Source organism: Delphinapterus leucas, chromosome 19, assembly GCF_059928025.1.
Source record: "Delphinapterus leucas isolate spDelLeu-1000000601 "Yukka" chromosome 19, BTC_Dleu_Yukka2, whole genome shotgun sequence".
Taxonomy (NCBI): domain Eukaryota; kingdom Metazoa; phylum Chordata; class Mammalia; order Artiodactyla; family Monodontidae; genus Delphinapterus; species Delphinapterus leucas.
Window position 1 is genome coordinate 28,962,904 of NC_143147.1, and position 15,249 is coordinate 28,978,152.

A 15,249-nucleotide genomic window follows, 5' to 3' on the forward strand; every position below is an offset into this window, starting at 1 on the left:
CGCGCCGGGGCCCCGCTGCAGGCCCCTCCTCCTCAGGCCCCTCCCACCACGGCGCGAGCGCCGGAGGGGGCGCTCCCCGCCGGCCCGGGCGGCCAGGCGGCCAGAAGGCGGCCCTGGAAGGCAGCCGCACCCCAGACGCCCCCGGGGTGCCTGGCCCGGACCCAGGCTCCGCCGCGGGCCCGGTTGCCGTCCCTTCGGCCAGCGAGCCCCTCGACCTGCACCTGGCCGCCCCCACCGGCGCCCCGCCCCGGGGCCGCCACCTGTGTGCCGGTGGGTGTGTCCCTCCACAGCTCCCTCCGGCAAAAGCCCCGCCCCCTGCCGTGTCGCCGCCGCGGCCGGGTGCGGGAGCGGGATCGAGGGCAGGGGCCGCTTCCCCGGGCCTGCCGGCCGCCAGGGGCGGGCTCCTGAGCTCGGCGGGTGGTGTGCGGGCAAGGGTGGCCTCGTCGGGGCTGAGGGGCCGTGGCGACACGATGGTGGCTCCCAGTGGCTTCGGGCCAGCTGCTGTCGGGCAGGAGGGCCGGCCCGGGCTGCGGCTGGGCGGCGCCTAGCGCCGCATGGGCGGGCAGGGGCGATGCCCAAGGGACCGCGGGCCCCGGGCCCTGAAGCCTCCGGGGCCACGTCCCTGTGAGCGACGGGCCGGATCTTGGGCGGGGCGCCAAGCGCCGAAGGGTTCGCTGGGTCACGCCCGCCCTCGGCTGGGAGGGGGTGGCCAAACCCTCCGCCTCCGCCACCGCCCGGTACCCGAGACCTCCGTTCCCCCTGCCTGGGCGGGCGACGGGGTCCTGCCGGGGCGGGCTGACCGCCAGGCTGGCGGTGAGGCGCAAGCGCCAGGGAAAGTGGGCCTCAAGAGGCAGCCCGCCGTCCCCGTCCCGTCTACGGCCATACCACCCTGAACGCGCCCGATCTCGTCTGATCTCGGAAGCTAAGCAGGGTCGGGCCTGGTTAGTACTTGGATGGGAAACCGCCTGGGAATACCGGGTGCTGTAGGGTTTTTGCCTCCCGCTCCGCCTTCTCCTTTAACTCGCCCGCGGGCGGTGGCCGCCGGCTCCTCCCGCGCCGGGGCCCCGCTGCAGGCCCCGCCTCCTCAGGCCCCTCCCACCACGGCGCGCGCGCCGGAGGGGGCGCTCCCCGCCGGCCCGGCCCGCCAGGCGGCCAGAAGGCGGCCCTGGAAGGCAGCCGCACCCCAGACGCCCCCGGGGTGCCTGGCCCGGACCCAGGCTCCGCCGCGGGCCCGGTTGCCGTCCCTTCGGCCAGCGAGCCCCTCGACCTGCACCTGGCCGCCCCCACCGGCGCCCCGCCCCGGGGCCGCCACCTGTGTGCCGGTGGGTGTGTCCCTCCACAGCTCCCTCCGGCAAAAGCCCCGCCCCCGCCGTGTCGCCGCCGCTGCCGGGTGCGGGAGCGGGATCGAGGGCAGGGGCCGGTTCCCCGGGCCTGCCGGCCGCCAGGGGCGGGCTCCTGAGCTCGGCGGGTGGTGTGCGGGCAAGGGTGGCCTCGCCGGGGCTGAGGGGCCGTTGCGATACGATGGTGGCTCCCAGTGGCTTCGGGCCAGCTGCTGTCGGGCAGGAGGGCCGGCCCGGGCTGCGGCTGGGCGGCGCCTAGCGCCGCGTGGGCGGGCAGGGGCGATGCCCAAGGGACCGCGGGCCCCGGGCACTGAAGCCTCCGGGGCCACGTCCCTGTGAGCGACGGGCGGGATCTTGGCGGGGCGCCAAGCGCCGAAGGGTTCGCTGGGTCACGCCGCCCTCGGCTGGGAGGGGGTGGCCAAACCCTCCGCCTCCGCCACCGCCCGGTACCCGAGACCTCCGTTCCCCCTGCCTGGGCGGGCGGCGGGGTCCTGCCGGGGCGGGCTGACCGCCAGGCTGGCGGTGAGGCGCAAGCGCCAGCGAAAGTGGGCCTCAAGAGACAGCCCGCCGTCCCCGCCCCCGTCTACGGCCATACCACCCTGAACGCGCCCGATCTCGTCTGATCTCGGAAGCTAAGCAGGGTCGGGCCTGGTTAGTACTTGGATGGGAGACCGCCTGGGAATACCGGGTGCTGTAGGCTTTTTGCCTCCCGCTCCGCCTTCTCCTTTAACTCGCCCGCGGGCGGTGGCCGCCGGCTCCGCCCGCGCCGGGGCCCCGCTGCAGGCCCCGCCTCCTCAGGCCCCTCCCACCACGGCGCGCGCGCCGGAGGGGGCGCTCCCCGCCGGCCCGGCCCGCCAGGCGACCAGAAGGCGGCCCTGGAAGGCAGCCGCACCCCAGACGCCCCCGGGGTGCCTGGCCCGGACCCAGGCTCCGCCGCGGGCCCGGTTGCCGTCCCTTCGGCCAGCGAGCCCCTCGACCTGCACCTGGCCGCCCCCACCGGCGCCCCGCCCCGGGGCCGCCACCTTTGTGCCGGTGGGTGTGTCCCTCCACAGCTCCCTCCGGCAAAAGCCCCGCCCCCCGCCGTGTCGCCGCCGCGGCCGGGTGCGGGAGCGGGATCCAGGGCAGGGGCCGCTTCCCAGGGGCCTGCCGGCCGCCAGGGGCGGGCTCCTGAGCTCGGCGGGTGGTGTGCGGGCAAGGGTGGCCTCGCCGGGGCTGAGGGGCCGTGGCGACACGATGGTGGCTCCCAGTGGCTTCGGGCCAGCTGCTGTCGGGCAGGAGGGCCGGACCGGGCTGCGGATGGGCGGCGCCTAGCGCCGCGTGGGCGGGCAGGGGCGATGCCCAAGGGACCGCGGGCCCCGGGCCCTGAAGCCTCCGGGGCCACGTCCCTGTGAGCGACGGGCCGGATCTTGGGCGGGGCGCCAAGCGCCGAAGGGTTCGCTGGGTCACGCCCGCCCTCGGCTGGGAGGGGGTGGCCAAACCCTCCGCCTCCGCCACCGCCCGGTACCCGAGACCTCCGTTCCCCCTGCCTGGGCGGGCGACGGGGTCCTGCCGGGGCGGGCTGACCGCCAGGCTGGCGGTGAGGCGCAAGCGCCAGCGAAAGTGGGCCTCAAGAGGCAGCCCGCCGTCCCCGCCCCTGTCTACGGCCATACTACCCTGAACGCGCCCGATCTCGTCTGATCTCGGAAGCTAAGCAGGGTCGGGCCTGGTTAGTACTTGGATGGGAGACCGCCTGGGAATACCGGGTGCTGTAGGCATTTTGCCTCCCGCTCCGCCTTCTCCTTTAACTCGCCCGCGGGCGGTGGCCGCCGGCTCCGCCCGCGCCGGGGCCCCGCTGCAGGCCCCGCCTCCTCAGGCCCCTCCCACCACGGCGCGCGCGCCGGAGGGGGCGCTCCCCGCCGGCCCGGCCCGCCAGGCGGCCAGAAGGCGGCCCTGGAAGGCAGCCGCACCCCAGACGCCCCCGGGGTGCCTGGCCCGGACCCAGGCTCCGCCGCGGGCCCGGTTGCCGTCCCTTCGGCCAGCGAGCCCGTCGACCTGCACCTGGCCGCCCCCACCGGCGCCCCGCCACGGGGCCGCCACCTGTTTGCCGGTGGGTGTGTCCCTCCACAGCTCCCTCCGGCAAAAGCCCCGCCCCCCGCCGTGTCGCCGCCGCTGCCGGGTGCGGGAGCGGGATCGAGGGCAGGGGCCGCTTCCCCGGGCCTGCCGGCCGCCAGGGGCGGGCTCCTGATCTCGGCGGGTGGTGTGCGGGCAAGGGTGGCCTCGCCGGGGCTGAGGGGCCGTGGCGACACGATGGTGGCTCCCAGTGGCTTCGGGCCAGCTGCTGTCGGGCAGGAGGGCCGGCCCGGGTTGCGGCTGGGCGGCGCCTAGCGCAGCGTGGGCGGGCCGGGGCGATGCCCAAGGGACCGCGGGCCCCGGGCCCTGAAGCCTCCGGGGCCACGTCCATGTGAGCGACGGGCCGGATCTTGGGCGGGGCGCCAAGCGCGGAAGGGTTCGCTGGGTCACGCCCGCCCTCGGCTGGGAGGGGGTGGCCAAACCCTCCGCCTCCGCCACCGCCCGGTACCCGAGACCTCCGTTCCCCCTGCCTGGGCGGGCGACGGGGTCCTGCCGGGGCGGGCTGACCGCCAGGCTGGCGGTGAGGCGCAAGCGCCAGCGAAAGTGGGCCTCAAGAGGCAGCCCGCCGTCCCCGCCCCCGTCTACGGCCATACCACCCTGAACGCGCCCGATCTCGTCTGATCTCGGAAGCTAAGCAGGGTCGGGCCTGGTTAGTACTTGGATGGGAGACCGCCTGGGAATACCGGGTGCTGTAGGCTTTTTGCCTCCCGCTCCGCCTTCTCCTTTAACTCGCCCGCGGGCGGTGGCCGCCGGCTCGGCCCGCGCCGGGGCCCCGCTGCAGGCCCCGCCTCCTCAGGCCCCTCCCACCACGGCGCGCGCGCCGGAGGGGGCGCTCCCCGCCGGCCCAGCCAGAAGGCGGCCCTGGAAGGCAGCCGCACCCCAGACGCCCCCGGGGTGCCTGGCCCGGACCCAGGCTCCGCCGCGGGCCCGGTTGCCGTCCCTTCGGCCAGCGAGCCCCTCGACCTGCACCTGGCCGCCCCCACCGGCGCCCCGCCCCGGGGCCGCCACCTGTGTGCCGGTGGGTGTGTCCCTCCACAGCTCCCTCCGGCAAAAGCCCCGCCCCCCGCCGTGTCGCCGCCGCGGCCGGGTGCGGGAGCGGGATCGAGGGCAGGGGCCGCTTCCCCGGGCCTGCCGGCCGCCAGGGGCGGGCTCCTGAGCTCGGCGGGTGGTGTGCGGGCAAGGGTGGCCTCGCCGGGGCTGAGGGGCCGTGGCGACACGATGGTGGCTCCCAGTGGCTTCGGGCCAGCTGCTGTCGGGCAGGAGGGCCGGCCCGGGCTGCGGATGGGCGGCGCCTAGCGCCGCGTGGGCGGGCAGGGGCGATGCCCAAGGGACCGCGGGCCCCGGGCCCTGAAGCCTCCGGGGCCACGTCCCTGTGAGCGACGGGCCGGATCTTGGGCGGGGCGCCAAGCGCCGAAGGGTTCGCTGGGTCACGCCCGCCCTCGGCTGGGAGGGGGTGGCCAAACCCTCCGCCTCCGCCACCGCCCGGTACCCGAGACCTCCGTTCCCCCTGCCTGGGCGGGCGACGGGGTCCTGCCGGGGCGGGCTGACCGCCAGGCTGGCGGTGAGGCGCAAGCGCCAGCGAAAGTGGGCCTCAAGAGGCAGCCCGCCGTCCCCGCCCCCGTCTACGGCCATACCACCCTGAACGCGCCCGATCTCGTCTGATCTCGGAAGCTAAGCAGGGTCGGGCCTGGTTAGTACTTGGATGGGAGACCGCCTGGGAATACCGGGTGCTGTAGGGTTTTTGCCTCCCGCTCCGCCTTCTCCTTTAACTCGCCCGCGGGCGGTGGCCGCCGGCTCCGCCCGCGCCCGGGTCCCGCTGCAGGCCCCGCCTCCTCAGGCCCCTCCCACCACGGCGCGCGCGCCGGAGGGGGCGCTCCCCGCCAGCCCGGCCCGCCAGGCGGCCAGAAGGCGGCCCTGGAAGGCAGCCGCACCCCAGACGCCCCCGGGGTGCCTGGCCCAGACCCAGGCTCCGCCGCGGGCCCGATTGCCGTGCCTTCCGCCAGCGAGCCCCTCGACCTGCACCTGGCCGCCACCACCGGCGACCCGCCCCGGGGCCGCCACCTGTGTGCCGGTGGGTGTGTCCCTCCACAGCTCCCTCCGGCAAAAGCCCCGCCCCCCGCCGTGTCGCCGCCGCGGCCGGGTGCGGGAGCGGGATCGAGGGCAGGGGCCGCTTCCCCTGGCCTGCCGTCCGCCAGGGGCGGGCTACTGAGCCCGGCGGGTGGTGTGCGGGCAAGGGTGGCCTCGCCGGGGCTGAGGGGCCGTGGCGACACGATGGTGGCTCCCAGTGGCTTCGGGCCAGCTGCTGTCGGGCAGGAGGGCCGGCCCGGGCTGCGGCCGGGCGGCGCCTAGCGCCGCGTGGGCGGACAGGGGCGATGCCCAAGGGACCGCGGGCCCCGGGCCCTGAAGCCTCCGGGGCCACGTCCCTGTGAGCGACGGGCCGGATCTTGGGCGGGGCGCCAAGCGCCGAAGTGTTCGCTGGGTCACGCCCGCCCTCGGCTGGGAGGGGGTGGCCAAACCCTCCGCCTCCGCCACCGCCCGGTACCCGAGACCTCCGTTCCCCCTTCCTGGGCGGGCGACGGGGTCCTGCCGGGGCGGGCTGACCGCCAGGCTGGCGGTGAGGCGCAAGCGCCAGCGAAAGTGGGCCTCAAGAGGCAGCCCGCCGTCCCCGCCCCCGTCTACGGCCATACCACCCTGAACGCGCCCGATCTCGTCTGATCTCGGAAGCTAAGCAGGGTCGGGCCTGGTTAGTACTTGGATGGGAGACCGCCTGGGAATACCGGGTGCTGTAGGCTTTTTGCCTCCCGCTCCGCCTTCTCCTTTAACTCGCCCGCGGGCGGTGGCCGCCGGCTCCGCCGGCGCCGGGGCCCCGCTGCAGGCCCCGCCTCCTCAGGCCCCTCCCAGCACGGCGCGCGCGCCGGAGCGGGCGCTCCCCGCCGGCCCGGCCCGCCAAGCGGCCAGAAGGCGGCCCTGGAAGGCAGCCGCACCCCAGACGCCCCCGGGGTGCCTGGCCCGGACCCAGGCTCCGCCGCGGGCCCGGTTGCCGTCCCTTCGGCCAGCGAGCCCCTCGACCTGCACCTGGCCGCCCCCACCGGCGCCCCGCCCCGGGGCCGCCACCTGTGTGCCGGTGGGTGTGTCCCTCCACAGCTCCCTCCGGCAAAAGCCCCGCCCCCGCCGTGTCGCCGCCGCGGCCGGGTGCGGGAGCGGGATCCAGAGCAGGGGCCGCTTCCCCGGGCCTGCCGGCCCCAGGGGCGGGCTCCTGAGCTCGGCGGGTGGTGTGCGGGCAAGGGTGGCCTCGCCGGGGCTGAGGGGCCGTGGCGACACGATGGTGGCTCCCAGTGGCTTCGGGCCAGCTGCTGTCGGGCAGGAGGGCCGGCCCGGGCTGCGGCCGGGCGGCGCCTAGCGCCGCGTGAGCGGGCAGGGGCGATGCCCAAGGGACCGCGGGCCCCGGGCCCTGAAGCCTCCGGGGCCACGTCCCTGTGAGCGACGGGCGGGATCTTGGCGGGGCGCCAAGCGCCGAAGTGTTCGCTGGGTCACGCCCGCCCTCGGCTGGGAGGGGGTGGCCAAACCCTCCGCCTCCGCCACCGCCCGGTACCCGAGACCTCCGTTCCCCCTTCCTGGGCGGGCGACGGGGTCCTGCCGGGGCGGGCTGACCGCCAGGCTGGCGGTGAGGCGCAAGCGCCAGCGAAAGTGGGCCTCAAGAGGCAGCCCGCCGTCCCCGCCCCCGTCTACGGCCATACCACCCTGAACGCGCCCGATCTCGTCTGATCTCGGAAGCTAAGCAGGGTCGGGCCTGGTTAGTACTTGGATGGGAGACCGCCTGGGAATACCGGGTGCTGTAGGCTTTTTGCCTCCCGCTCCGCCTTCTCCTTTAACTCGCCCGCGGGCGGTGGCCGCCGGCTCCACCGGCGCCGGGGCCCCGCTGCAGGCCCCGCCTCCTCAGGCCCCTCCCACCACGGCGCGCGCGCCGGAGGGGGCGCTCCCCGCCGGCCCGGCCCGCCAGGCGGCCAGAAGGCGGCCCTGGAAGGCAGCCGCACCCCAGACGCCCCCGGGGTGCCTGGCCCGGACCCAGGCTCCGCCGCGGGCCCGGTTGCCGTCCCTTCGGCCAGCGAGCCCCTCGACCTGCACCTGGCCGCCCCCACCGGCGCCCCGCCCCGGGGCCGCCACCTGTGTGCCGGTGGGTGTGTCCCTCCACAGCTCCCTCCGGCAAAAGCCCCGCCCCCCGCCGTGTCGCCGCCGCGGCCGGGTGCGGGAGCGGGATCGAGGGCAGGGGCCGCTTCCCCGGGCCTGCCAGCCGCCAGGGGCGGGCTCCTGAGCTCGGCGGGTGGTGTGCGGGCAAGGGTGGCCTCGCCGGGGCTGAGGGGCCGTGGCGACACGATGGTGGCTCCCAGTGGCTTCGGGCCAGCTGCTGTCGGGCAGGAGGGCCGGCCCGGGCTGCGGCCGGGAGGCGCCTAGCGCCGCGTGGGCGGACAGGGGCGATGCCCAAGGGACCGCGGGCCCCGGGCCCTGAAGCCTCCGGGGCCACGTCCCTGTGAGCGACGGGCCGGATCTTGGGCGGGGCGCCAAGCGCCGAAGGGTTCGCTGGGTCACGCCCGCCCTCGGCTGGGAGGGGGTGGCCAAACCCTCCGCCTCCGCCACCGCCTGGTACCCGAGACCTCCGCTCCCCCTGCCTGGGCGGGCGACGGGGTCCCGCCGGGGCGGGCTGACCGCCAGGCTGGCGGTGAGGCGCAAGCGACAGCGAAAGTGGGCCTCAGGAGGCAGCCCGCCGTCCCCGCCCCCGTCTACGGCCATACCACCCTGAACGCGCCCGATCTCGTCTGATCTCGGAAGCTAAGCAGGGTCGGGCCTGGTTAGTACTTGGATGGGAGACCGCCTGGGAATACCGGGTGCTGTAGGCTTTTTGCCTCCTGCTCCGCCTTCTCCTTTAACTCGCCCGCGGGCGGTGGCCGCCGGCTCCGCCCGCGCCGGGGCCCCGCTGCAGGCCCCGCCTCCTCAGGCCCCTCCCACCACGGCGCGCGCGCCGGAGGGGGCGCTCCCCGCCGGCCCGGCCCGCCAGGCGGCCAGAAGGCGGCCCTGGAAGGCAGCCGCACCCCAGACGCCCCCGGGGTGCCTGGCCCGGACCCAGGCTCCGCCGCGGGCCCGGTTGCCGTCCCTTCGGCCAGCGAGCCCCTCGACCTGCACCTGGCCGCCCCCACCGGCGCCCCGCCCCGGTGCCGCCACCTGTGTGCCGGTGGGTGTGTCCCTCCACAGCTCCCTCCGGCAAAAGCCTCGCCCCCCGCCGTGTCGCCGCCGCGGCCGGGTGCGGGAGCGGGATCGAGGGCAGGGGCTGCTTCCCCGGGCCTGCCGGCCGCCAGGGGCGGGCTCCTGAGCCCGGCAGGTGGTGTGCGGGCAAGGGTGGCCTCGCCGGGGCTGAGGGGCCGTGGCGACACGATGGTGGCTCCCAGTGGCTTCGGGCCAGCTGCTGTCGGGCAGGAGGGCCGGCCCGGGTTGCGGCTGGGCGGCGCCTAGCGCCGCGTGGGCGGGCAGGGGCGATGCCCAAGGGACCGCGGGCCCCGGGCACTGAAGCCTCCGGGGCCACGTCCCTGTGAGCGACGGGCGGGATCTTGGCGGGGCGCCAAGCGCCGAAGGGTTCGCTGGGTCACGCCCGCCCTCGGCTGGGAGGGGGTGGCCAAACCCTCCGCCTCCGCCACCGCCCGGTACCCGAGACCTCCGTTCCCCCTGCCTGGGCGGGCGACGGGGTCCTGCCGGGGCGGGCTGACCGCCAGGCTGGCGGTGAGGCGCAAGCGCCAGCCAAAGTGGGCCTCAAGAGGCAGCCCGCCGTCCCCGCCCCCGTCTACGGCCATACTACCCTGAACGCGCCCGATCTCGTCTGATCTCGGAAGCTAAGCAGGGTCGGGCCTGGTTAGTACTTGGATGGGAGACCGCCTGGGAATACCGGGTGCTGTAGGCTTTTTGCCTCCCGCTCCGCCTTCTCCTTTAACTCGCCCGCGGGCGGTGGCCGCCGGCTCCGCCCGCGCCGGGGCCCCGCTGCAGGCCCCGCCTCCTCAGGCCCCTCCCACCACGGCACGCGCGCCGGAGGGGGCGCTCCCCGCCGGCCCGGCCCGCCAGGCGGCCAGAAGGCGGCCCTGGAAGGCAGCCGCACCCCAGACGCCCCCGGGGTGCCTGGCCCGGACCCAGGCTCCGCCGCGGGCCCGGTTGCCGTCCCTTCGGCCAGCGAGCCCGTCGACCTGCACCTGGCCGCCCCCACCGGCGCCCCGCCCCGGGGCCGCCACCTGTGTGCCGGTGGCTGTGTCCCTCCACAGCTCCCTCCGGCAAAAGCCCCGCCCCCCGCCGTGTCGCCGCCGCTGCCGGGTGCGGGAGCGGGATCGAGGGCAGGGGCCGCTTCCCCGGGCCTGCCGGCCGCCAGGGGCGGGCTCCTGAGCTCGGCGGGTGGTGTGCGGGCAAGGGTGGCCTCGCCGGGGCTGAGGGGCCGTGGCGACACGATGGTGGCTCCCAGTGGCTTCGGGCCAGCTGCTGTCGGGCAGGAGGGCCGGCCCGGGTTGCGGCTGGGCGGCGCCTAGCGCCGCGTGGGCGGGCAGGGGCGATGCCCAAGGGACCGCGGGCCCCGGGCATTGAAGCCTCCGGGGCCACGTCCCTGTGAGCGACGGGCGGGATCTTGGCGGGGCGCCAAGCGCCGAAGGGTTCGCTGGGTCACGCCCGCCCTCGGCTGGGAGGGGGTGGCCAAACCCTCCGCCTCCGCCACCGCCCGGTACCCGAGACCTCCGTTCCCCCTGCCTGGGCGGGCGACGGGGTCCTGCCGGGGCGGGCTGACCGCCAGGCTGGCGGTGAGGCGCAAGCGCCAGCGAAAGTGGGCCTCAAGAGGCAGCCCGCCGTCCCCGCCCCCGTCTACGGCCATACCACCCTGAACGCGCCCGATCTCGTCTGATCTCGGAAGCTAAGCAGGGTCGGGCCTGGTTAGTACTTGGATGGGAGACCGCCTGGGAATACCGGGTGCTGTAGGGTTTTTGCCTCCCGCTCCGCCTTCTCCTTTAACTCGCCCGCGGGCGGTGGCCGCCGGCTCCGCCCGCGCCCGGGTCCCGCTGCAGGCCCCGCCTCCTCAGGCCCCTCCCACCACGGCGCGCGCGCCGGAGGGGGCGCTCCCCGCCAGCCCGGCCCGCCAGGCGGCCAGAAGGCGGCCCTGGAAGGCAGCCGCACCCCAGACGCCCCCGGGGTGCCTGGCCCAGACCCAGGCTCCGCCGCGGGCCCGATTGCCGTGCCTTCCGCCAGCGAGCCCCTCGACCTGCACCTGGCCGCCACCACCGGCGACCCGCCCCGGGGCCGCCACCTGTGTGCCGGTGGGTGTGTCCCTCCACAGCTCCCTCCGGCAAAAGCCCCGCCCCCCGCCGTGTCGCCGCCGCGGCCGGGTGCGGGAGCGGGATCGAGGGCAGGGGCCGCTTCCCCTGGCCTGCCGTCCGCCAGGGGCGGGCTACTGAGCCCGGCGGGTGGTGTGCGGGCAAGGGTGGCCTCGCCGGGGCTGAGGGGCCGTGGCGACACGATGGTGGCTCCCAGTGGCTTCGGGCCAGCTGCTGTCGGGCAGGAGGGCCGGCCCGGGCTGCGGCCGGGCGGCGCCTAGCGCCGCGTGGGCGGACAGGGGCGATGCCCAAGGGACCGCGGGCCCCGGGCCCTGAAGCCTCCGGGGCCACGTCCCTGTGAGCGACGGGCCGGATCTTGGGCGGGGCGCCAAGCGCCGAAGGGTTCGCTGGGTCACGCCCGCCCTCGGCTGGGAGGGGGTGGCCAAACCCTCCGCCTCCGCCACCGCCCGGTACCCGAGACCTCCGTTCCCCCTGCCTGGGCGGGCGACGGGGTCCTGCCGGGGCGGGCTGACCGCCAGGCTGGCGGTGAGGCGCAAGCGCCAGCGAAAGTGGGCCTCAAGAGGCAGCCCGCCGTCCCCGTCCCGTCTACGGCCATACCACCCTGAACGCGCCCGATCTCGTCTGATCTCGGAAGCTAAGCAGGGTCGGGCCTGGTTAGTACTTGGATGGGAGACCGCCTGGGAATACCGGGTGCTGTAGGCTTTTTGCCTCCCGCTCCGCCTTCTCCTTGAACTCGCCCGCGGGCGGTGGCCGCCGGCTCCGCCCGCGCCGGGGCTCCGCTGCAGGCCCCGCCTCCTCAGGCCCCTCGCACCACGGCGCGCGCGCCGGAGGGGGCGCTCCCCGCCGGTCCGGCCCGCCAGGCGGCCAGAAGGCGGCCCTGGAAGGCAGCCGCACCCCAGATGCCCCCGGGGTGCCTGGCCCGGACCCAGGCTCCGCCGCGGGCCCGGTTGCCGTGCCTTCGGCCAGCGAGCCCGTCGACCTGCACTTGGCCGCCCCCACCGGCGCCCCGCCCCGGGGCCGCCACCTGTGTGCCGGTGGGTGTGTCCCTCCACAGCTCCCTCCGGCAAAAGCCCCGCCCCCGCCGTGTCGCCGCCGCGGCCGGGTGCGGGAGCGGGATCGAGGGCAGGGGCCGCTTCCCCGGGCCTGCCGGCCGCCAGGGGCGGGCTCCTGAGCTCGGCGGGTGGTGTGCGGGCAAGGGTGGCCTCGCCGGGGCTGAGGGGCCGTGGCGACACGATGGTGGCTCCCAGTGGCTTCGGGCCAGCTGCTGTCGGGCAGGAGGGCCGGCCCGGGCTGCGGCCGGGCGGCGCCTAGCGCCGCGTGGGCGGGCAGGGGCGATGCCCAAGGGACCGTGGGCCCCGGGCCCTGAAGCCTCCGGGGCCACGTCCCTGTGAGCGACGGGCGGGATCTTGGCGGGGCGCCAAGCGCCGAAGGGTTCGCTGGGTCACGCCCGCCCTCGGCTGGGAGGGGGTGGCCAAACCCTCCGCCTCCGCCACCGCCCGGTACCCGAGACCTCCGTTCCCCCTGCCTGGGCGGGCGACGGGGTCCTGCCGGGGCGGGCTGACCGCCAGGCTGTCGGTGAGGCGCAAGCGCCAGCGAAAGTGGGCCTCAAGAGGCAGCCCGCCGTCCCCGCCCCCGTCTACGGCCATACCACCCTGAACGCGCCCGATCTCGTCTGATCTCGGAAGCTTAAGCAGGGTCGGGCCTGGTTAGTACTTGGATGGGAGACCGCCTGGGAATACCGGGTGCTGTAGGCTTTTTGCCTCCCGCTCCGCCTTCTCCTTTACTCGCCCGCGGGCGGTGGCCGCCGGCTCCGCCCGCGCCGGGGCCCCGCTGCAGGCCCCTCCTCCTCAGGCCCCTCCCACCACGGCGCACGCGCCGGAGGGGGCGCTCCCCGCCGGCCCGGCCCGCCAGGCGGCCAGAAGGCGGCCCTGGAAGGCAGCCGCACCCCAGACGCCCCCAGGGTGCCTGGCCCGGACCCAGGCTCCGCCGTGGGCCCGGTTGCCGTCCCTTCGGCCAGCGAGCCCCTCGACCTGCACCTGGCCGCCCCCTCCGGCGCCCCGCCCCGGGGCCGCCACCTGTGTGCCGGTGGGTGTGTCCCTCCACAGCTCCCTCCGGCAAAAGCCCCGCCCCCCGCCGTGTCGCCGGCGCGGCCGGGTGCGGGAGCGGGATCGAGGGCAGGGGCCTCTTCCCAGGGCCTGCCGGCCGCCAGGGGCGGGCTCCTGAGCTCGGCGGGTGGTGTGCGGGCAAGGGTGGCCTCGCCGGGGCTGAGGGGCCGTGGCGACACGATGGTGGCTCCCAGTGGTTTCGGGCCAGCTGCTGTCGGGCAGGAGGGCCGCCCCGGGCTGCGGCTGGGCGGCGCCTAGCGCCGCGTGGGCGGGCAGGGGCGATGCCCAAGGGACCGCGGGCCCCGGGCCCTGAAGCCTCCGGGGCCACGTCCCTGTGAGCGACGGGCCGGATCTTGGGCGGGGCGCCAAGCGCCGAATGGTTCGCTGGGTCACGCCCGCCCTCGGCTGGGAGGGGGTGGCCAAACCCTCCGCCTCCGCCACCGCCTGGTACCCGAGACCTCCGTTCCCCCTGCCTGGGCGGGCGACGGGGTCCTGCCGGGGCGGGCTGACCGCCAGGCTGGCGGTGAGGCGCAAGCGCCAGCGAAAGTGGGCCTCAAGAGGCAGCCCGCCGTCCCCGTCCCGTCTACGGCCATGCCACCCTGAACGCGCCCGATCTCGTCTGATCTCGGAAGCTAAGCAGGGTCGGGCCTGGTTAGTACTTGGATGGGAGACCGCCTGGGAATACCGGGTGCTGTAGGCTTTTTGCCTCCCGCTCCGCCTTCTCCTTTAACTCGCCCGCGGGCGGTGGCCGCCGGCTCCGCCCGCGCCGGGGCCCCGCTGCAGGCCCCGCCTCCTCAGGCCCCTCCCACCACGGCGCGCGCGCCGGAGGGGGCGCTCCACGCCGGCCCGGCCCGCCAGGGGGCCAGAAGGCGGCCCTGGAAGGCAGCCGCACCCCAGACGCCCCCGGGGTGCCTGGCCCGGACCCAGGCTCCGCCGCGGGCCCGGTTGCCGTGCCTTCGGCCAGCGAGCCCGTCGACCTGCACCTGGCCGCCCCCACCGGCGCCCCGCCCCGGGGCCGCCACCTGTGTGCCGGTGGGTGTGTCCCTCCACAGCTCCCTCTCGCAAAAGCCCAGCCCCCGCCGTGTCGCCGCCGCGGCCGTGTGCGGGAGCGGGATCGAGGGCAGGGGCCGCTTCCCCGGGCCTGCCGGCCGCCAGGGGCGGGCTCCTGAGCTCGGCGGGTGGTGTGCGGGCAAGGGTGGCCTCGCCGGGGCTGTGGGGCCGTGGCGACACGATGGTGGCTCCCAGTGGCTTCGGGCCAGCTGCTGTCGGGCAGGAGGGCCGGCCCGGGATGCGGCCGGGCGGCGCCTAGCGCCGCGTGGTCGGGCAGGGGCGATGCCCAAGGGACCGCGGGCCCCGGGCCCTGAAGCCTCCGGGGCCACGTCCCTGTGAGCGACGGGCCGGATCTTGGGCGGGGCGCCAAGCGCCGAAGGGTTCGCTGGGTCACGCCCGCCCTCGGCTGGGAGGGGGTGGCCAAACCCTCCGCCTCCGCCACCGCCCGGTACCCGAGACCTCCGTTCCCCCTGCCTGGGCGGGCGACGGGGTCCTGCCGGGGCGGGCTGACCGCCAGGCTGGCGGTGAGTCGCAAGCGCCAGCGAAAGTGGGCCTCAAGAGGCAGCCCGCCGTCCCCGTCCCGTCTACGGCCATACCACCCTGAACGCGCCCGATCTCGTCTGATCTCGGAAGCTAAGCAGGGTCGGGCCTGGTTAATACTTGGATGGGAGACCTCCTGGGAATACCGGGTGCTGTAGGCGTTTTGCCTCCCGCTCCGCCTTCTCCTTGAACTCGCCCGCGGGCGCTGGCCGCCGGCTCCGCCCGCGCCGGGGCTCCGCTGCAGGCCCCGCCTCCTCAGGCCCCTCGCACCACGGCGCGCGCGCCGGAGGGGGCGCTCCCCGCCGGCCCGGCCCGCCAGGCGGCCAGAAGGCGGCCCTGGAAGGCAGCCGCACCCCAGACGCCCCCGGGGTGCCTGGCCCGGACCCAGGCTCCGCCGCGGGCCCGGTTGCCGTGCCTTCGGCCAGCGAGCCCGTCGACCTGCACCTGGCCGCCCCCACCGGCGCCCCGCCCCGGGGCCGCCACCTGTGTGCCGGTGGGTGTGTCCCTCCACAGCTCCCTCCGGCAAAAGCCCCGCCCCCGCCGTGTCGCCGCCGCGGCCCGGTGCGGGAGCGGGATCGAGAGCAGGGGCCGCTTCCCCGGGCCTGCCGGCCCCAGGGGCGGGCTCCTGAGCTCGGCGGGTGGTGTGCGGGCAAGGGTGGCCTCGCCGGGGCTGAGGGGCCGTGGCGACACGATGGTGGCTCCCAGTGGCTTCGGGCCAGCTGCTGTCGGGCAGGAGGGCCGGCCCGGGCTGCGGCC

The 15,249-nt window shown here is 77.0% G+C and overlaps 14 non-coding genes across 14 annotated transcripts; all 14 read left to right on the forward strand.

Annotated features, from left to right (window-relative positions):
- Window positions 1-871: 871 nt before the first annotated feature.
- LOC149745621 (5S ribosomal RNA) lies at window positions 872-990 on the forward strand. Its single transcript, XR_016390151.1, has one exon. It is a non-coding gene; the product is annotated as a 5S ribosomal RNA (ribosomal RNA).
- Window positions 991-1,921: 931 nt separating this feature from the next.
- LOC149745622 (5S ribosomal RNA) lies at window positions 1,922-2,040 on the forward strand. The gene has a single exon (XR_016390792.1). It is a non-coding gene; the product is annotated as a 5S ribosomal RNA (ribosomal RNA).
- Window positions 2,041-2,975: 935 nt separating this feature from the next.
- LOC149745623 (5S ribosomal RNA) lies at window positions 2,976-3,094 on the forward strand. The gene has a single exon (XR_016389967.1). It is a non-coding gene; the product is annotated as a 5S ribosomal RNA (ribosomal RNA).
- A 934-nt stretch (window positions 3,095-4,028) lies between these two features.
- LOC149745624 (5S ribosomal RNA) lies at window positions 4,029-4,147 on the forward strand. The gene has a single exon (XR_016390794.1). It is a non-coding gene; the product is annotated as a 5S ribosomal RNA (ribosomal RNA).
- A 922-nt stretch (window positions 4,148-5,069) lies between these two features.
- On the forward strand, window positions 5,070-5,188 carry LOC149745625 (5S ribosomal RNA). The gene has a single exon (XR_016390034.1). It is a non-coding gene; the product is annotated as a 5S ribosomal RNA (ribosomal RNA).
- Window positions 5,189-6,122: 934 nt separating this feature from the next.
- On the forward strand, window positions 6,123-6,241 carry LOC149745626 (5S ribosomal RNA). The gene has a single exon (XR_016390795.1). It is a non-coding gene; the product is annotated as a 5S ribosomal RNA (ribosomal RNA).
- Window positions 6,242-7,172: 931 nt separating this feature from the next.
- Window positions 7,173-7,291, forward strand: LOC149745627 (5S ribosomal RNA). The gene has a single exon (XR_016390796.1). It is a non-coding gene; the product is annotated as a 5S ribosomal RNA (ribosomal RNA).
- Window positions 7,292-8,225: 934 nt separating this feature from the next.
- LOC149745628 (5S ribosomal RNA) lies at window positions 8,226-8,344 on the forward strand. The gene has a single exon (XR_016390797.1). It is a non-coding gene; the product is annotated as a 5S ribosomal RNA (ribosomal RNA).
- A 933-nt stretch (window positions 8,345-9,277) lies between these two features.
- Window positions 9,278-9,396, forward strand: LOC149745629 (5S ribosomal RNA). Its single transcript, XR_016389832.1, has one exon. It is a non-coding gene; the product is annotated as a 5S ribosomal RNA (ribosomal RNA).
- Window positions 9,397-10,329: 933 nt separating this feature from the next.
- Window positions 10,330-10,448, forward strand: LOC149745630 (5S ribosomal RNA). The gene has a single exon (XR_016390035.1). It is a non-coding gene; the product is annotated as a 5S ribosomal RNA (ribosomal RNA).
- Window positions 10,449-11,381: 933 nt separating this feature from the next.
- LOC149745631 (5S ribosomal RNA) lies at window positions 11,382-11,500 on the forward strand. The gene has a single exon (XR_016390798.1). It is a non-coding gene; the product is annotated as a 5S ribosomal RNA (ribosomal RNA).
- Window positions 11,501-12,432: 932 nt separating this feature from the next.
- On the forward strand, window positions 12,433-12,552 carry LOC149745632 (5S ribosomal RNA). Its single transcript, XR_016390316.1, has one exon. It is a non-coding gene; the product is annotated as a 5S ribosomal RNA (ribosomal RNA).
- A 932-nt stretch (window positions 12,553-13,484) lies between these two features.
- On the forward strand, window positions 13,485-13,603 carry LOC149745633 (5S ribosomal RNA). Its single transcript, XR_016389745.1, has one exon. It is a non-coding gene; the product is annotated as a 5S ribosomal RNA (ribosomal RNA).
- Window positions 13,604-14,535: 932 nt separating this feature from the next.
- Window positions 14,536-14,654, forward strand: LOC149745634 (5S ribosomal RNA). Its single transcript, XR_016390213.1, has one exon. It is a non-coding gene; the product is annotated as a 5S ribosomal RNA (ribosomal RNA).
- Window positions 14,655-15,249: the final 595 nt, after the last annotated feature.